A 20,908-nucleotide genomic window follows, 5' to 3' on the forward strand; every position below is an offset into this window, starting at 1 on the left:
GGCTGAGGCAGGCAGATCATGAGGTTAGCAGCTCAAGACCATCCTGGCCAACATGGTGAAACTCCATCTCTACTAAAAATGCAAAAAATTAGCTGGGTGTGGTGGTGCACACCTGTAATCCCTGCTACTCAGGAGGCTGAGGCAGGAGAATTCCTTGAATACAGGAGGTGGAGATTGCAGTGAGCCAAAATTGCAGTGAGCCGAGATTGCAGTGAGCCGAGATTGCGCCACTGCACTTCAGCCTGGTGACAGATCGATACTTTGTCTTAAAAAAAAAAAAAAAAAAAAAAAAAAATCCAAACAAAGCAGAGTCTAACAAATAGCAGGGGAAAAGAATCAGTACAGGGAGCTGGCCAAAAACAGGTTTTAAAAAGGCTCCTGCTTCCAGCAGAGGTAGCCGTAGTTCATGTAAATGGTCATCAAAAAGGGAACACTATAAAAGCTGTAGGAAAAGGGTTGCAAATGAAGTTGCTAAGCAAGCTTCCCTTAATGCAAAAATTAGACCACTTAGCCTGATCCCAGACATTCCTAGTGTAGCATTAATGCCCCAATCTACCAGAGAGGAGAAGGAAGAATTAGGATAGGGGTCACTTGAACTATAGATGGGAATAGGGTACTTCCTAATGGAAAAGAAATAATATGTAAATCCCCCCCAAAAATCCAAAAAAACCCTAACGTCTATATTACTCAAAGGGAGTTATTACACCAGGCTCTGTGTAATGTAATATTTAGGAATCATGGGTGTATAGGGATTTATGCCTCGCTAAACAAGTATGTGAAAGTTACATAACTTGTCAAAGGATAAACAAAAAGGTAATTAAAAAACAGGCCATGAGAGGAAGACCTCCTGAACTAAGACCATTTCAAAGCATTCAAGTAAATTTCACAGAAATGCCCAAAGTAGGAAAATTAAAGTAGTCACTGGCAATTGCAGATCACCTTTCTGGCTAGGTGGAAGCCTTTCGCCTTCCAATAGCCACTGCTGGGAATGTGGTCAAAATAATATTAGAACAGATTGTACCTAGATTTGGCCTAGTGAAAAACATTAATTCAGAGAATGGGAGCCACTTTACCTCAAGGTGTTAAGGGGAATTATACAAAGTTTACAAATTAGATGGAATTATCACACTCCTTGGCACCTCCCTTTCTCTGGAAAGGTAAAAAGAATCAATCAAACTCTCAAAAAGCATATCACCAAACTAATGTTAGAAACTAAAATGCCTTCAACCAGATGTCTTCCAATAGCATTTCTTAGGATTAGGACAGCCCGTTCCCCCCGACCCCCGCAAAATGACTTGGAATTGTCTCCCTACAAGTTATTATATGTGCTCCCATAGTTGGGAAGAGCTACAAATCTCACTACTATGTAAACCAAGAATCAATTCTTTTTTTTTTTTTGAGATGGAGTCTCACTCTGTCACCAGTCTGGAGTGGTGCAGTGGCTTGATCTTGGCTCACTGCAATCTCCACCTCCCTGGTTCAAGCCATTCTCCTGCCTCAGCCTTCCAAGTAGCTAGGATTACAGGCAAATGCCACCATACACAGCTAATTTTTGTATTTTTTAGTAGAGACGGGGTTTCACCATATTGGCCAGGATGGTCTCGATCTCTTGACCTCGTGATCCACCCACCTCAGCCTCCCAAAGTACTGGGATTACAGGCTTGAGCCACCGCACCCAGCCAATTCTTAAGAAGTTGTATACTGGCCATATACTCCACCTTGTCAACCCTTAGGTTAAAAGGACTTCTGACTCAAACTCTGCTTCTTAAGTTTGTGGTTCATCACTTCCAGCCTGGTGACCTGGTGCTAATTAAAACGTGCAAAGAAGACAAGCTCTACCCAAGCTGGGGAGGTCCCTATTAAGTGCTCCTGACCACTAATATGACCATGCAAACAGCTAGACAGGGGTGGACTCACCACACTCGAGTCAAGGGACTAGGAAAAGAGATCCCAGGAAGAAGAGAAAAAGACCAGTGGAAAGTCCATGGGTCACCTGAGGAACCCTTGAAGTTAATTTTGAGAAAAATCTAAAAAGAAAACATGGGATGGCCCCATTTCTGAAAGTTAATATGGCTTGAGTGGGCTACTATACAAAAAGCAAAAGGTCAAAATGGAAACTGGCAGAGGACTCCTCTCTACCCAATCAGGTTGGTAATTAATGTAACCAAAACAGTAGCACCTCAAACTATAAGATTTAATGCTGTGCTCGCTTCGGCAGCACATATGCTAAAATTGGAATAACACAGAGAATATTAGCATGGTCCCTGCACAAGGATGACACACAAATTCATTAATCTTTCCATATTTAAAAAAAAAAAAAGGTTTGATGCCTGCCAGGTCTTACCCTGTGGGAATTTGGAAAAACAGAGACAGCTCTAGTAGGCAGATAAATATCTTTGCCCCGAACCAGATATGGGTTACAGTAGGGCATCACCCTGGCCCAGTTGGGATAATATATCATGGACTACCCAATTTCAGGGTTAGACAGTAAACGTGGGGTGGGTAACTCCAAGCTGGAGACCCTTAAAGAATAAACTACATCTGTCCAAGGACTCCAGACCACATAACTGCCAGAATTTAGAATGCAATCCTATACTCATCACCATTAACAATCCAGCAATTCTAAACCAAGAACCAATAGTAGCATGTCCCGTACATGGGTGAGGGCAGACATCACAGGGAAAGACTCCCTAGGGCAATTTGTTTTTAAACTAATCAAGCATTCAGCTTCCCATTTGCCTGGAACTACTCCAACTCCAAACCCTAATAAACACTTTAGTCCACCAAATAATGACTCTAAAAGGGTAAAAATAAGGTAATTATTTTTAGAAATTGAGACAGGGTATGGGGATGTGAATGCCTGGGTCGAATGGGTCAAATTTTTGGTACAAGCCCTCAAGAAGAGTAACTGCTACATGTGTGCTGTGGGACAACCTCAAGCACAGGTGGTTCCACTTCCCCTAGGATGAGCTAACAATCCTAAAGGAATGCACTGCATGTTGGCTCTATACCAGGACAAGCATGCATGGGGAAATAAGACTTTTACTTGTTAAGAGTCTGTCATTTCTCTTTCTCACACTGCAGAGGTCAGATCCCAGAGCAATCCCCTAATTTTCTATAGGAAATATGAACCACTCCTCTTGCCTCTCTAGGCAGGGGGCAGAGTTCAGTAAGCCCGTGGAGTAACTCCTGACTTGTACCCAAATCCTAAATGTCACTGATGAGTCAGACAATGTCAATTACTCAGCTCTCCATATACCCCAGGCTAATTTCTGGTGGCATTGTGGGAAAAGGAACCTCTATAACTTCTTACCATTCAATTGGACCGGAACTTATGCTTTATTCCAATTGGCCATTCCCTTCACCCTGGCATTCCATAAAATACCCAAAAATACACATGGCCACTTAAACTGGAGAGATCTAACAAATTCTTTTGATCCCAATATATATGTTAACTCAATAGGAGTCCCTAGGGGGGTTGCCTAATAAGTTTAAGGCCTGAATCCAAATAGCCGCTGGGTTTAAGTCAGCACTCTTCTGGAGGTCAACTATTAATGAAAATGTAGATTGAATTAACTACATCTATTATGATCAACAGAGATTCATCAGTTATACTCGAGATGCCTTTAAAGGGGTGGCTAGCTAGTTAGATGACACCAGCCAAATGGCTTGGGAAAACAGGCTTGCTCTAGACATAATACTAGCAGAAAAAGGGGCATATGTGTTATGTTGGGTGGGAAATATTGTATTTTCGTTCCCAGCAATACTGCCCCAGATGGGACCATCACAGAAGCTTTACAAGACTGACAACTCTAGCCAACTAACTGGCAGAAAATGCTGGAATTGATGACCCATTAATGGGTTGGCTACAAGGTTGGTTTGGAAAATAAAAAGACATGGTAGCGTCAATACTTGTATCTCTCATAATTGTGGCATGAGTCTTAACAGCAGTGGGATGTTGTATTATCCCTTGTGTAAGGGGACTAGCACAGAGATGAATTAAAACAGCTATTAATAAACAAATGCCCATAACTTACCAGCAAAATAACCTACTATTATTAAAAACCAAATTAAACTCACTCTCCTGTAAGGAAAAAAAGTAAACAATTTCTAGAATGATTCAAGACCCAAAAGGGTTTGAATGAAAATGAGACCAAAGAAAGTAAATAGGAAAGAGGAGGGAATTTGTAAGAAATCGTTTTAAATGGTCCATTTTCAAGGCATGATAAATCTAGGTACTGGCAGTTAGCCTGCAAATGTAACCGCATGGCTCATGCACCTAGAGGGTCACAATAAGCAAACAGAATGTGGAGGAGGGGTCAGCCCAAAAAAGGGAAGGAAGTTTCATTATTGGGAAATTGAAACTTAAGCAGGGAAGGGAACGGGGTATAACTTTATAAGGGGAATAATGAAACTTAGGCGACAACAAGGAAGATTGCAACCCCATTGTACTTGACCAATGAGGAACTGGGGGAGGGACTTGTGCGCTAGGAGATAAATTACCTGCTGTAACTGCCCCAGGTGTGCCTGCCTACCAGACAGCTGATCTTTCAAGACTGCCATTAAAAGTCTCGCTTCAGCTGTTCTCTGGGTCTCTGAATCCCTTCTTTGGGTCTGCACGGGTGAATGTGTGTTTCTCACAGTCAGAGATGAAATACTTTGAAAATGGAAGATACACTCAGACTGGAAGGTTGGTACATTGAGTGTACTCATAGTTTTCTCAGGCTGTGAAATGTCTCTCAAGGCATGATATAGTCAGTAAAAGTCTTGTGACCTGAAACAATGTTAAAATGTTCTCCAAGTCTAGGGCAGACTTCCAGGGTTAACTTGATAATTTTGCAGATCCAGGCTACCAGGAACTTTTAGAGGGTGCCTTGGAGAAGAGATGGTTAAGACAGCATTTTGACTGCTTTTCAGCCATTTTAACTGCAGTTGACACCAGCATTCAGCATAATATGCTCTTCAAACTGCATGTTCACTAATAAGAAAGGAAAGACACTATTCCCAAGTAAGTTTTGAGAATCCTGAATTAAACAGGTTATCATGCTTTTTATTGCGGAAGTTCTCAGAATCTTTAATGTTTTTCAAGCATAACTTACATTTTTAAGACAATGATAGAGTATGCAAGGTCTCTAAATCTAGTTGATTACCAGAACCATTTTCTTTCAAAATATGTTACAAGACCAGCATTTGCTATGAAGTATATACATTCCCCTCTGTCTTCTAAAGCCTTTGTTTCACTATTACGAATCATATATATTGCATTCAATTGTGCATCAGAGGCTCAACTAAACATAGTGGAAAGAGTCTAGGCTTCTAAGAGTCCAGATACTTCCCTGGAAGTTCCACAGAATTGAAGCATTACTTTTACTTATTGATTCTATGTAGATCAATGTCAGGATGTTGTGAAATGAATCATCTGATAGGAACTGCTTTTATGGTTGTGTTGAGATAAGCTCAATCAAAGAGCAATATGTTCCTTTGTTAATATTCTTATGGTCACAAAGTATCAGCAGCTGTATTTGCACTGGAAAGATTAAAGACACACAGCGTCAATATTAAATATAACTGATCTGAATAACCATGTATTGAGAAAGCATAATGAGGCCCATCTTTCTTCCTTTATTTTCAAACTTAAATTGGCCAAATTCTACAGCAGAATTTTAGAATAAAAAAAGTCAAAGAATACATCTAATTTAGGTTCATATTATAAAACCTATAGTATAATCATATTCTAAAAACTTAGGCAGATTTATTAGAAATAAATGTAATAAAAAGTTTGAAATACTAAAATTATAGATGCAAGTAAATGATATGATGCACGAGAAACTCCATAATATCTTGTTTAATTAAAGTACTATGAATAGTCTTTATTCTCAAATGAAACCAATATTATCCTCTCAACATACAAATCTTTATTCCTTTCTGTAGAATCCAGTGTTATGTTTTAAAAATAACTGTCAATTACATTCAAATGAATCTTTTCTGATATGAAATGTTCTCTGTTGGGAATATTAAATGTAAAAATACTTTGCCTCTAGAGTTTACTTAAAAAGTATACAAATTTTTTTAAAAATTAACGTAATGCTTTACTAAACAAAAGTGAAAATGGAAGCAGATTATCTTGTGATAACAGGACTGTACTCTAGTAAAAGGAATCTGTACTCTTTCTTGTTCTATTTTTCCAATCTTTTAAATGTTATGCTATGTAGTTTGAGAACAGTGTATGTATTACATTCAGTTGTGCACCAGAGGCTCAGGTAAAGGCAAAGCATTGGTGGCAACACACAACATTTTTACAACACCTGTTGATAGGAAAACTATGTATAACATTCCTAAATTAAGTAGCACTTCGAAACAAAAGCATAAATGCTAAATGAATTTTTAGAATGTATAAATAAGCTATAGGAATAAGATACAAGAGAAACTAGTATATTTACCTTAATTATCAAGAAACTAACGGTTTTACCATATATATAACATTGACAAGGAATACACATAATTATAGTACACTAGTCAATATGGTGGATTAAAGAATTTCTCCTGACAGAATAGTTTATGGATACAAGTATAGATACAATTTAGAAAGGGTGAATTTAGATGAATCTTACAGAAATCAATTGTATTACCTTATAATTATACTACATGTAATAATTCAAAAACTTAAAATCTGAGATTTTTTGGTGTTAACTAGGCATATTTAGTTCAGTAGTTTGCTGAATATATTCTTCTACCTATTTTCTGTTGAGTAATACAGAAATCTATCCCTACCTTCACCTTTCAAAAAAATGAGTTATGAGGAAAAGCACACAGGGTGGTTTCCATCTTGGAGAATCTACCATTATTTAGGGTCTGGTTCTCAGTTTTGTGGGACCAGAAACCTATTTTTTCTGTGTTTATGTGTGGATAAAATTGTATAAGGGACTCTTACTGCATAAATTCAGAACAGACTAAAGAATACATGCCAATTCCTAAATGTATAATAAAAACTCTGGTGGATCAACATCTTTCTCCTGTAGGCAAGCCAATATTAAATCTGATGTTTATGTTTATGAAATACATAGAATTTGTAGATATTTTCTTAAAATATCTCAAACTCCTACTAGGTGTATGTTTTTATTCTGATTTTATAGGAGAAACTGAGATTCAGGGAAGTTAGGTAGCCTGCTAGATCACACGGCAAGTGAATCTCAAAGTAATATGCACACTGAGTTCTTAGGCAGCCCATTTTGATACAATGCTTACAAACTGAGATGTGTAGGAATACCTTTTAAAGAGAAAATATGAAAAAATTATAGACCTGAGACTAGGTGTGTATACCTGGGATTTTTAAAACTTGCTCATTATTCACTGCTAAGGAAATGTCTTTTAAAAAAATATCTGGTAAAATGATTATTTAAGGATTATCTAACAAACAAAAAAGACAAAATTTCAATTTTTTTCACAGAATTTGTAAGTCCCTAAAAATATGGGTGAGAATGTGGGATGAGAAACTGGCTTAATTTTTAAATTTGTAGGAGTTGGAGTCAGATGAACTCTGACCACACTTATTAGCTCTCTCAGCATCAGTTTCTTCTGTAAATTGGGATGAAAATAACCAATGTTGGGGTTGTCATGATGGTTAACTGAGATAATGGATTTAAAATTATTTAACACAGTGTCTGTCACAGATTAACTGCCTAATAAATAGTAATGCCTTTTATCTGGATTCCACTGCAGTGCTGACATGCTGTGGCGACATGGTGACCTCCCTCCCTCCATTTTCATAATGTTGCTTCATAAGCACAGAATCAGATTTAGTCTCAAGAATCCATTGATCTTTTTGAGGCAGACTCGGTTGCATTTGTCTGCCAGAGAAATCGCTCTTGGACAGGGGTTAAGGGAGGAAAACAATAAATGGTTTTTGTCTCAATGATTTCCACTGGCAGGTTATGACTTAATATCTATATTATTATTATTATTTTTGTATTTTTAGTAGAGACGGGGTTTCACCATGTTGACCAGGATGGTCTCGATATCTATATTCTTTAATTATAATAATTAATTAGGAATTATTTCCAGGTCAAAAGCCTAGAACCCTTTTATGGTTATTCAGAATTATGTTTAAGTCTTTGCTCTTTACACTTCGAGGGAATCCTGATTTCCCAAATGAATAGTACCTCGTTTTGGCTCCTGTGAACTACCTACTGTGAACCCTATATTGTGTGAAAACATGTGGAATCAACTAATCTATAGCTGGGGCAGGGAAAGACAACACAGGAGAGCAAACAGAGAAAATGAGAAGGTGATTTAAAATATGATTTAAGAAGGTACAAGTTACCCTGCTTTTATTTGCCACCAGGTGCTTTCTGTCACTCCACCCCAATCCAGCAGGAGTTGATGGTTCATTAATCTGTGATTAGATAAACCCACTGAAAATTTCTGTGTTTGCATGAGATCCATGATTTTTGCAAACTGCCAGAGTAAGGGACAAGTTAGATGTGACTTGTCACTCTAGGGAATCTTAATTAGCAGCCTGTTGATTTGGGAATTTGTAGATTTCTTTTCTCTTACTTGAGCTTATTTTCCAGGGACTCTTACTTGGGGTCAGAGATTTATGTATTCCTCATCCTAAAGTCCTAGATTCAATGTAGATACTTCAAGTACAAAAGCACTACATACCCAGCTGAATGGAAAATGGTCAATTTAACTAAGCTTATAAGGATACCAGAGCAATTTCACAGCTGATTTAGACCCATATAGCTTTCATACCCTGTTCATAGGAAACTCATAGAATTTAAGAGATGAAAGCAAAGTTTAAGATTATCTAGCCCAATCACTCCACTATAGAGAGTCTACATTACCAGTGGAATGAGATTTATTGAGTACAGGGGCCACAGCTTTTTCATCAGTGTTTCTGAATGAGTTGAGACATGCCTGAAGTCCTCAACATGACTGACTTGACTTCAGGCCTTTTGAATGAGTAAGAGTGTCCTAATCACACTGTACTATATTTCTTAAGTACATCATCCTGTCTTCCTCATCCCTAAACAAATGAAAATTCAAATACAAACAGATTCTGTGGCATAGTATGTTTCAACAACCAGGAAAGGACTACATTTTTCATTTTTCAATTGTCAGTAGGTATGAACAGTTTCAGTATGTTACTATTAAGTCTATAGGAGCAACCCTTATTCAAGGGATTCATGCAAATCATAGTCTGATGAAATGTTGCTATAAGAGGAGAGAAGATATTACAAAATTCAAACACAAATTAGTCTATGGAGTCTAAAGAAAGACTCACTTTTGAGTCTTCAGCAGAGAATATAGCCCAGAGGTGCCACCTAGTGACTACATTCTGCTGGCTGTGAAAAGCATAGAGTTGTCAACATGGGGGATGAGATTTGTACATATTAATATTTCAGGTCATCTTTAAATACATAACATAAATGTCTATTCAAGATTTTCTCTGCTCTGTCAAATTCAGAAAATAAAATGAGTAATGAACTGAAAGCCTTTGAAAGCCACAAAGGCAAAAATAAAAACATAAGATATTTATTAAAGTGCTTTGCTCCAACGGGTGCACACATGTGTCCTTGGTTCTAAATAAATACGATAAATAGAATTTCTAGTGTATGATGTGATTAAAAAGGCTATAATACATTTCTGACTCCACTATTGTATTTTAGGGTTATATTCTAATTATTGGTATTATAAGCCCAGTATGTAGCGTATAATATACACTAGGCAAGGGATGTTGAATTAGTGAATGCATTAATGCAAAAAATGTTATATAAATCCTTGAACTTAAGAAATTTCAAGAGAGAAGACACTGCTTTGGAAAGTGGACAGTTCTAACTTGTCCTCACTGTCTCCTCAAACAGGTATGGCGACTACCTTTCTGTCTGAGTATAATCACATTTTAAAATCAGAGAAATGCTGAAATTAAGGAAGTTTGGTGTTTTAAGTGGAGGAGAGTGGTAGCAAAAGAGGTAAGGCCAGAAAAGGGCCAAAAAAAATGTTATGAATGAAATACAAAGATTGGTAAAATGTACCATCATTTCTGCTCGGTAGCAGAAATTACTTCTAATTAGATAAATTATAAGTAAATAAGTAATCAGAAATTACTTATTTGTGGTGTAGGCCTAGTCAGGTTGCCATCATCAATTGTAAAATGTAGAAAAAATGTTGCTATCTTCCTCCCCTCCACCCCCGCTCACTCTTTCTCTCTCATACACACACACACACACACACACACACACACACACACACAACTTTTCAAAAACCAAGCTTAACAGTAAAGGTACAGACTCACACACTCATATGCGTGCTTGCCTAATAACTGTAATGCCCTGTTAAGTCAGATACAATAAAAAGTAATAAGTAAATGTGATGAGTATTTCATTAATTGGAAAGATTTTGATTGCCTGGCTGCATGATCAGGGGCATAAAGTCCTTATGCTCTTATGCCCACGAGCCTGTCAATGGTCTTTTGAAAACCACAAAAATCTTTAAGACTCAAAGTGTAATATGAAAGCTAGTATGTCTTGTTGTTTGTTGAGATGAACAAAATATGGTTAGTTCACCTCAGGAAGAAAACTAGTTAGCATTTTATTGAAAGAAGTGCCCAACAGGGCCTCCCTGATCATTTTCCTGGAGCCAATCGGCAGATAAGTTTGGGTGTTAGGTTGTTGTGAGGATGGGAGGAGAATGTAAATGAAATGCCTAACACAATGCAGGAAGATCCCTAACACAGGAAATTTTGCTGAATTTATGGGTTGTTGAGTAAGTTATTGAAACTCTCTGAACTTTAAATTCCTTACCTGTAAAATGTTGGTACAAATAATTCATATATCGCAGGATTATTTTTGAGAAGTAGATGTTTGTTGAAAATACTTTTTAAACTATAACTCACTTTGAAATATGAGTATGAATTTACCACCTTCAAACAAAGCACAAAGCAGCCTTGTCTATTTGTACTTGCAAAAATATCTATTTAGTTTATTTACTGTAAATAATGGGATAAAGAAGCAAAGTTGGCTACTGATGCTGGCCAGATGACCAGGCAGAGTCCAAGTATCTGTATTCCTGGATTTAGAGATTTATATGGTAACAAGAAGGCTCTCCTGTCTAATAATATTCCCACAATGTGCCCGTTTCTAATTTCCACCATTAGAAATAAATTAGGGTTAAATAGGAAGCTTCTTTGAAAATACAAATATCCTTAGGAAGGTACATATTTGCAAGCATGCATCAGTTTTACACTCATCTGCCAATAACAACTTGATGAAATTTGCTAATTTTGGACTATAGGCATTATTTGGGTTCCTCAGTACATACAGTGAGAAGCTCTGGGCTAGGAGGACTGACTGAGGATAAAGGTATTCTAGAGGAAGCAAGGTGGCAGTTAAGGGAAAATTGTGTAAAACCAAGGTAGTAGAGAAAAGCAAAAATCAAAGGGCTCACCTTCTAAGTAATTTTACTTTATTCTTCTAAATGCAAAATCTTCATTGAAACCAATTTTTTCACTTTCTGTTTGTTTTTGCTATTTCAAAATTAAAGTCAACTTAAAATATATGCATTCCTACTTAGAATAACCACAAGCAGGCATTTGCTTGCTGGCTTTTACAGAGTCCTGTGTCCAGAAAAGAAACTATTTCCTACATGCATTATTGAAAGACTAATCACTTATTAGATTGAAAGTCATTAATTCTAATTGTTTCAAGATTACTTGCATTTATGATTCTTTCCTGTTATAGATGCCTTCTCTAACTATCAGTGGGCCAGTTGGGATTTATCTTTTACATTAAGATCTTTGAGTCTTCTTTTTAAATAGGTGTGTGTGTGTGTGTGTGTGTATGTGTGTGTGTGTGTAATAGCAACTAATATGTTTGATAAAATATTGTAAAATTATTGGTAATATAACTTGATAAATATAATCTTTTCAGTGAATATCATTAGCTTTTTAATAGTAAAATAGTTGCTTATAAACATTTACTATAAAATTCAATATTAAAATAGCTTGTATGTTAACAAAACTCATTACCTGAATATTGGAAAAATTCATGGAGGCTTGGTAGGTTCTGAGGGAAAATGTTAGATGTAGACAAAAGAAATTATTTGTTCACCTGGTATGGTTTACAGAATGATGACCTTCAAAAGATGTCTACATTCTAATTCCTGAAACCTGGGAATTTATTACATTATGTAGCAAAGGGGAATTAAGGTAGCAGATTGGATTATGATTAGCTGACCTTAAAATAGGGCGATTATCCTGGATTATCCAAGTAAATCCAGTGTAACACATGTATTCTTAAATGCAAGAGAGGGAGGCTGAAGAGTCAGTGTCACCATAATGTGACATGAGAAAGATTTGAATGGCCATTTCTGGCTTTGAAGATGGAAGAGGCACATGAACAAAAGAACATGGACAGCTTCTAGAAGTTGGAAAATGCAGAAAACAGATTTACTCCTACAGCTCCAGGAAAGAACACAGCCCTGCTGACATCTTGATTTTAGTCAGTGAGACCCATTTTGGACTTCTGACCTTCAAAACTATAAGATAATACATTTGTGTTGTTCTAAGCCACCATATTTGTGATAATTTATCACAGCTACAAAAGGAAACTAATACACCTAGGAAATCCTTCATTCACCCATCCATTCTTTTATTCAACAAATCTTATGTGTTTCCTAAGTGCAAGACACCACCACATTCATCTAATCGGTGTTCAGCCAGTAGGGCTTTGTGTTAACTTCTGTTTTCTTTCTTTCCACTAGTAAACCAAAAAGAATTAGATGAGGAAGACATTTGCTCCTTCTCATAGGGATTTTTGGGGGAAATTCTATTTTCCATCAGCCTGTGGTTCCCTTCCTTTTATGCAGAAATATTTTGGAAATGCCCTCCCATTATAAATCTGGCCTCTATGTTGGACTTGCAATAATCAATGTTTATTTAATTAAAAAAATAAATTATAAAGACATATATTTCAATTATTCTAATTTCCCATCCAGCTGAAATCCTCCTCACATTAACTCACTCATTCATTTATGCATTTATGCAGTGAATTCAGTTCTTATCATGCTTCACTCACTCTTTCAGACACTGTAGAGAGAATGATTTTTAAAAATGAACAAAAAACTTGCTTCCTGCCCTAAAGAATCTTGCAATCTAGAGTTGTGGCAGACACATACCTCCAAGTATAATGTAAGGCATTAAGTGTTTTGGTAATTGTGATACAAATCTATAATTAGACAGTACAAGATACCTGGTATATGCTTAATAAGAACTCACATTTATAAGTCTATATTATTTTATGTATATAAAGCAGAGTAATAGTAGTCATCAGTTGTTTTAATACTTGTGCTATATATCAATCATTTGATTTAACATGTTAAAGACTTGTGATTTGTACATGTAGTGCTTGACTTTGAAGCATTGATCTATATCTTTAGTGGCATGCTACTCTGAGCCCAGAGTAAATTATAAGACAAATAGCCTAAAATAATATTTTGAGACAGAGCTGAAGATATCTTAAGGAAGAAGGAATTGAATAGTGAGAAACGGAGATTAGAAAGCACCCTACTTGTTTAAATCTTTTAAAATAATGAGCATTATATTCTAAATTGCATCATAGGTTTTCTGCTATACCTTTATCTAGAAATTAATCAACTAATTATGAATAATTATAATTAATATCTGAATTGATTATATTCAGGCATATTAATTGGAATTTAAAATATATTCTGAGCGGTCTCAAATTTTTTATACTCTAACAATCAGAGAATAATGGGAGCTTGATTATTTTAAATTAGGAAAAAATCCTACAAACCTTAAAATAAGTTTTGAAATAATATCACAAGTTTAACACCTATTTTGTAGGGCTTGATTTCCCAGCATTTAAAGAGATGCTTGTCCTCAGGTAAACATTTCCTAAGAGGTTAACACCAAGCTGGTAGCTCGAGACTGTGCTTTCATAGACTTTGCTTGATGCCTCCTCACCCTCGTTCTTAACTTTCTTACTTTTACAGAGTTATATCTGCACAATACACACAGCAATAGTATTCTGTTTAAAGTAGAACGAAACATTGAGTCTTTTGTTCCAAACAACAGGATAAAGTCCAAGACATCTGGCATGCCATTTACGTTTTTTTCCATATCCTGGTAGGTACCCCACCCTCCACAGAGGTGGGAGTCATCCTTGTTTCACTCTCTCCCTGCCCTCAGAATCAAGTCAACAACCAAGCCCTGATATGTTTACTGTTTCAATAATTTTTGAATCAGTCCCATTCTTTCCTTCCTACTATCACTATCAAGTATGAAGTTTTCATCATTTCATTCCTGGCATTATATAATAACCTTTTTTGATGCCAGTCTTATTCATGTTAATTAGTCCTTGATCCCGACTCTGTTACAGGAGAAGCCTAAAAATCAGCCTATGCCTACCGTTAAGTAGACCAAGCCTGCAAGCAAGGAACACAAGACCCTTCAGTGATCCAGTCTGTCTACTTTCCCAGCCTCACTGCACTTTCTGCTCAGTTTACAGTTCAGAAATTATTTGAAGTTTCCCTCAAACACACCATACTCTTTTATGTCTCTGTTCCTTTGTCCACATTGAACTGTTTGTCTAGAATGGCTTTCCCCATTACCCCCATGCCTAAACTACCAAATTTATGAATAACTTCTTCCAGAAAGCCTTTTATGATATTTTTAAAGCTAGATCTGAGCACTATTTCTCTTATAGCACATATCAAATTATATTAATCTGTTTTGTTTTCATATCCCTCTCATTGAAATGTGAGACTGACAAAAGCAAAGTGGTCCAATCACTTTTGCATCTCTGATGCATGGTTTGGTGTCTGACACATTCAGATGCTCAATAAGTTTTTGAGAACTGACAGGAGGTGACTTACTCCCAACTTCCACCAGTTTCCCCCCTTTTCTAAAGCTCTACCTCTATGAACCATATGCAAGTGTGTCATCCATTCATGTGTCATCCATTCATCCACCATCCATCCATCCACCCATCCATCCATCGATCCATCCATCCATGGGTAGTCAGGTATATGCATTTTGGTCTAGTCATTAAGATTTTGGAATTTTGTTTAGTAAACAAATAGATAAATTACCCAACTGTCTTGCTATTGTGTGATTATTTGTAGTTGAATATTTTTAACCCCCCTTTATTCCTGAATGAGTTTTATTAGAGTACACTATTGCTATCTATGAGATTCTTTACATGCTTTAATTATGTGTACTAATTATGGGTTTTCTAAAGCATTAATTCACTCATTTATTGAAGAAAGATAATTTATTGACAATTGGACTTTTTTTAAGGCATAGAATTTGATGATACAATTTTAAAAGTCTGTTTATTATCCTATTTCAATTACCATAGGAAATGCTGTCATAAAATGTATTTTTAGAAACCTCTATTATCTATAAACTGTAAGAGAGTGAACATTGGTAGCAAATACATTTTGGTAGTAAATTAATTTTGTTTTCTTATAGTATTGTCTTCTTTTTGATGAGTGTTTGAAATGATGAACATTAGATACAACCTAACGTAAAGCAAACAGTGTTATATGGCTATTGTTAGGAAACCTTCTAACTTCTGTGTTTATTTTTTTTGGTTCAAATGCTTTGCTAAGTGGTTTAGCATTTCTGCTCTAATCATCTGGCATACGTGGAAGACCTGTTAAATACTAGGCACTGTATTAGATAATAAAGATACAGAAGCTAAATCAGTTTTTTCCCCTAGTCTTCTACATTTTCTACCATTTTGACTTTCTAAGTATTTCCTTTGTTTCCTATAGTACTCCAATTTCTTGCTAACTATGCCTAATCCATGAAGATTCTGTTCATATATGCAAAGATTTCCTCCAGGCAAAATTGTCTGATTTTTCTTTAGTCAGAAACTATAGAATTTATTATATTAAATAATGGTTAGTTATACATATGCCCATCTCTTTAATAGATTATAAACACCTTCAAGATAATAACCTATGCTCCTAGCACTCAGTTCCTGATACAGCTGTTACTCAATAAATCTTTGCTAAATGACGAACTATATCCTTCACAGGAAATAGGAAATGGAGCTTCCTGGGATAAGTTAAAGACATTTTCCTTTTTAACAAAATCTAGTAAACTAGCAAAGTGACAAATTATTTGCTAAGTACATGAATCAGATAGCATTTATTCACTTTAAAGTGGAATTTCTTTACATAATGTGGTATCTTATGGTGAATTTAAATAATTCAGTTTACAAACATTAAATTTTTTTTTTTTCAAAACAGTTCTGTTATTTAAAATGAGGTAAACATTTGATGACATAGCTATAGGCGTTTCATTATTGGTTTTGCCATATACTTTCTCAGTGACCTTCGGTTAAAAAAAAAAAATCAGTTGTTTAGGTTTTTCTCTTTACTGTCAATGGGAATTAGATTGTTTCATAGACTTAAAAATGATCTTAAAACACCCATAAACACAATGTGCTTAATAATAGCCATTTAAAAATAGTGACAGTGTACAAGTCCAACTGAAGAGTCTACATTGAGTTTTTTTTATGTTTAGATATAGACAAATTGTATTTTAAAACTACTTCTCTATTTGTCTAAAGACATATAAATAAAGCATTTTTTTTTACTATGAGTAACAACAGTATTCAGTTAAAGATTAAATTATTTTCAGAATAAAAATTTTTAGTTAATGACTGCTAAAGATTATTTCTAGGGACAAAGTAAGGACAAATGTTATGTGGGGTATCTGCGGTGCATTGAATAAATCTTTAATTTTAATCTTCTGCCTATAGACTAAAAATGATTTGCTGAATTAGTGTTTATTAAATGTTTTGAATCTATATGAAGCCAAGTGAATACTGGTAGGACTACAATTTTAACTTTTTAGATTATTACCTTGATGCTCATAGATGATGATAACCTAGGAATATAAAACCAGCATTAGGACATTGTTGTGAATTTAATCTAGATTGGGAAGTTCTGTCTTGAATTTCTGGGGTCAAAGTCACAGAGTACTTGTGTAATATATTCAGACAGACAGGTTACACAAAGCAAACCAATAAAGAATTTTAGGATTAATAGTCTGTCTTATTCAGAGGAGATACCCTTAAGCTCTTTTCCACTCTTTAAAATAAAAGTCCAACATAAATATTAAAATACACTTCGAAGATGATCACAAGACTGTATGTTTGTTTTTTTCAAAAAATAAATGGAGGGCTAGGCACGGTGGCTCACACCTATAATCCCAGCACTTTGGGAAGCCGAGGCGGGTGGATCATGAGGTCGAGAGATCAAGACCATCCTGGTTAACATGGTGAAACCCCGTCTCTACTAAAAATACAAAAAAATTAGCTGGGCATGGTGGTGCACGCCTGTAGTCCAGCTACTAGGGAGGCTGAGCCAGGAGAATTGCTTGAACCCAGGAGGCGGAGGTTGCAGTGAGCCGAGATGGCACCATTGCACTCCAGCCTGGGTAACAAGAGCGAAACTCCATCTCAAAAAAAAAACAAAAAAAAAGGAAATGATTTAGGTCGTTTAATAAGATCATATTGGTTTAGTAATATATAGTAGGCATTTTTAGCTTGATGACCATTGTCCAGAATAACTTATAGTCCAGCACAGCAATTACAATAAAGCTAGTACGAATTTTCAAATTCACTGTATGTATCATTCATTCTGAAAAATGCCCCTTACCTTTCAAACTGAGACTGAGACTGATCAAAGAATAGTTTTCTTTTGTTCTTATTACATACTATATTTCATAGCCTTTTCTTGAATAATGATGTTAATAATTCAATTTCCATTTCCTTCATTTGAAACAGATTCTGACTTGTCAAGAATATATAAAGCATAAGTTATGACTTTAGGACTTTCATTTCTTTAGAACTTATGAACATAAATGATATAAATCCACTTACTTCAAACTACTTTCAGTGTGTCCAATATTTTCATAACTATATTCACTTTATCTCTGCTTTAACTCTCTGGCAGTAATATTAGGAAATGAGAGATATGTGTTGAGTTATTTTATATTCTCTTTTTCCACTTATGTAGAAGCAGTAAATGGGGTAGTTTGCTAATCTAATATTTATTATCTCCTGAATACTTCTGTGAGAATTTTCATTTACTATTGTCATTTGGATAACATTTTTTTAAAGCTTTGTTTGAAACAACTGGAACTTTTAGCACTTTTATTTTATTCATAGAGTAAATTATTTTCCCACCTGCCTTTAATAATCTTTTGCTTAGAGTTATATATTGCCAAATCCTTCTCCTTTGTATCTTGCTCAACAGACTGCACATTCTTTTAAAAGCTTTTGTTTATCATTTATACCACTCTTTCAATCCTGCTATAACCACATACTCTTTAAATCCCTGCCTAACCAAACTGTTCCCTGGAGGCCTTTAAAAAATTCACAATTAATGAAGGGTGAGTTTCATTTATAGCTGCATTTATTTTTTATCTTTAAATTCAATTCAACATATATTTATTAAATTTTAATACAACAATCATTTTTAAAAGTTTATATTATCTTTTCTTAAAGATTGCAGTGCTAAGAAATTCAAATTTAGACTATTTTTCATGCATTCATAGTTTCCAAACATTTAACCCTAGCAACAAATTGACCAATTTGGGGACATAATGGCTGTTGCTTGGGCATTTTAGAAGTCGTGCCAACAATTATTAGGTCTCAGAGTGCTTGAGAGACTAAACAGTTCAAATGTTTGACTTTAATCATGTTAGTAAACTTTTTCCATATCTGGACATCATGAGGAGAGGTGTGTGTGTCTGTATGTGTGTGTATTTTCCCCCAAAATTTAACCTACACTTCTATCATACAATGTACTAGGAACACTTATAGGTACTTTACCAATATTGCCTTGCTTAATTTCATAATAACTCTATGTACTAGGTACTATCCTTATTGTACACCCACCCCATTTTACAAATGAAAACTCTGAGTGTAGAGTGGTTAAGTGACTTAATGAAGTTTACACAGCTAAAAGCTAATTGGATTGGGATTCAAACCTAGGTAGTTGGCTTCAAAGTCTATGTTCTTAACCCTTAGGATCTACATTCTATGAAGAAAAATGGATCTTTGTAAAGGTAAGAGCAATGTCTTTGTTTTATGACTTGAATTTCTTTCTAAGAACCCCAACCATGGAAAGATCTTTTGATATAAATAAACTACTGAAAAAGAATCTTACTATAACTATCCTCTGTATAACTTTTTCCAAAAACATGAAGTCAGCAAATATTCTATTACTGAATGCCACCAGGTGCCACTTCTGAAAATATTTTGCATTCTGCTATTCTTTATTGGAGTAGACAAGGAAGGTACTGTGTCCTTTTAATTTATGAGGACTTCAGCCGATAATTAGGGCATTGGTCAAAATAGGAAAGTAAGAACTTATCTAATCTTCACTTCAACCCACCAGGTGACATAGCTAGAAGGAAATTACTTAATATCCTCATAAAAATATAGAGAAAAGAAGATTAAAAGTTTAGTAGCAAGATTATGATCTCATATGAACCTGAGATTATATTAATCTGTAGAGGCCAAAGGTTTTAGTAGGAATCACACATAATAAGTCTTTATAAGTAAAAAGAAAAATAAGATTCACATGACTACTGGTTCTAATTATATTAATATGACTCAAATTTGAGAGACTGTTAACTCCTATAAAATGGGAAACTGTTATTAAGCATATAACTTAACCCTTGTATTCATCAACTATAAAATAATTTAAAACAGACCAGTCAATATGCCTCAGTTTGACAGGTTATGAAAAAGTATTCTATAATTTGACCAGAAAGTGTTATATTACGAGATTCTTTAAATATATAATCATAGACTTGCTCAAACATGTTTCATTTTGGGGTGGGGATAATTCATAATCATCTAAAGCAATTTAAAGCATTTTTGATTGATTACAATTTGAGATAGAATTTTTTTTCATTTCTAAGACACTCAGTTTCTCAGATCAGCAAATCCTGTTTTAGACTAAAATTTAGTGCCATTTCTGGAATGAGAGGAGAAACAACTATTTAACTAACTTATACCTCTTTATGGGTAGGCAGCATCAACAAATCCTTTAACTCAGCAGTTACAAGAAATCCCTATGAACTTTTCAAAGCTAAATAACTTTAGCATTTCCACTTTCTTCTTTAAATAGCCAGAAGCCAACATTCAGAATGAACTGCTAAATTCCTATATAACGAGATAGAGGTTGTTTCTAATATCAATTGCTTTTATCTCGATTTCATGTCACTCAGAAATGTTCACAGTTGAAAACAACTTTTAAAAACACACTTATAGTAATGGCCTATCTTTTCAGAGTATTTGTGACTGAATTAGAAACAATCTGAAAATAAAGCCCAGCAACTGAAAAAAGTCCTTTGACTTGACAGTTTCAAAAGACCAAAATCTCCTACTATGATATTGCAAGGGTAGAAGTATATGTTTTCCCTTAGCTATTGCTCCCTTTAGAAGCACTAAATACCTTCTTACTTCATAATGATTTTATAATAATGTAATACCAAGCCATAGTAAATAGTTTTTTAATAGCTACTCCAAAAACCTTGTAAAATCTCTATAGCTCTGTTTGCAAAGGCATTGCAGAAGCTAATCACCTTGCAACTACTCTACAATGTGACACATATTTAATGCATATGCCCTACAGAAGGAAGTCGAAGATATAAACTAAAAATCAGGATCAGATCACAAAATCCAACAGGAGGACATATCACAGATAGACGAGGACAAGTAACAGACATTAGGGCAGCACTGCAAGCATGCGGCCCATAATCAACTTGGTTTATTTCTATAATGATGAGAAGGTCTTGTTTAATGGAAAAAGTACCCAGACATACTTTGAGAATGTATGTGGATACTGACCTGGACTTGTG

General features: G+C 35.2%; 1 protein-coding gene and 1 non-coding gene across 2 annotated transcripts in view; one reads left to right on the forward strand and one right to left on the reverse strand.

Moving 5' to 3' along the window:
* Positions 1-20,908, reverse strand: part of NEGR1 (neuronal growth regulator 1) — a 936,395-nt gene that overhangs the window by 116,189 nt on the left and 799,298 nt on the right. The window lies entirely within an intron of this gene.
* LOC135273455 (U6 spliceosomal RNA) lies at positions 2,203-2,309 on the forward strand. The gene has a single exon (XR_010341257.1). It is a non-coding gene; the product is annotated as a U6 spliceosomal RNA (small nuclear RNA).

This window comes from Aotus nancymaae, unplaced genomic scaffold (assembly GCF_030222135.1).
Source record: "Aotus nancymaae isolate 86718 unplaced genomic scaffold, 86718_ANA_hifiasm-v0.15.2.pri h1tg000007l, whole genome shotgun sequence".
NCBI classification, from domain to species: Eukaryota; Metazoa; Chordata; class Mammalia; order Primates; family Aotidae; genus Aotus; species Aotus nancymaae.